The sequence below is a fragment of the Scyliorhinus torazame genome, chromosome 25 (assembly GCF_047496885.1).
Source record: "Scyliorhinus torazame isolate Kashiwa2021f chromosome 25, sScyTor2.1, whole genome shotgun sequence".
NCBI classification, from domain to species: domain Eukaryota; kingdom Metazoa; phylum Chordata; class Chondrichthyes; order Carcharhiniformes; family Scyliorhinidae; genus Scyliorhinus; species Scyliorhinus torazame.
In genome coordinates this window covers 14,948,017-14,948,845 of record NC_092731.1, presented here as the reverse complement: position 1 = coordinate 14,948,845, position 829 = coordinate 14,948,017, and positions in this window count along the sequence as shown.

Here is an 829-nt window from a genome sequence, read left to right as displayed (position 1 = left end):
AAATCTGGAACTCACGCCCGCCCCCCCCAAAAAAACATTGTGGGGTGGGATCAGTTGGAAATGTTAAAATTGAGATCGATGCTTGCTAGTTGGGTGCAGGTTACAGAACCTTGAGCCTCGCTGGAGCTAAGATACAAATCAGTCACGGTCCACCTGAAAGGCAGGGCTGGCTTGAGGGCTGAATGTCCTCTTTGTGTACCTGTGTATAGGCCATTGGGGGAAAATGAGGAATAAGCAAAGGCTTGCATTTATGTAGCGCCCTTGGCGGCCAGCAGCAGCCTCAAGCACTTGAAGGGCTTTCAGAGTGTGGGGGGTCACTGAAGTAAGGTCGGAAACAAATCATGCTGAGGTACAAGGGCGGCACGTTGGTGAGCGCTGTTGCTTCACAGCGCCAGGGACCCGGGTTCGATTCCCGGCTCGGGTCACTGTCCGTGCGGAGTCTGCACGTTGTCTGCGTGGGTTTCCTCCGGGCGCTCCGGTTTCCTCCCACAAGTCCCGAAAGACGGGCTTGCTGGGTGAATTGGGCATTCTGAATTCTCCCTCTGTGTACCCGAACAGAGACCTTTTCAGACAGTGTGGGGCACAGAAGGGAGGAGATTAAGATAAGCACATTCACTCTTGCCCCTCCTGCCTCCTTGAACCACCCATTCTGGGTGACACAGTTTGAGGGGCGTCCAGATCTGAGCGCAAATCGATCCTGTCGATTTATTTTGGATCCAGTCAGTCAATGAAGTGTGTCAATTTCCCTCCAGCGCCTGATGACAGTTCCTGACTTAAAGTGCCCCAGTGATTTGAGTGTGTGTGTGTGTGTTTTGTTTTTCTAGGTATT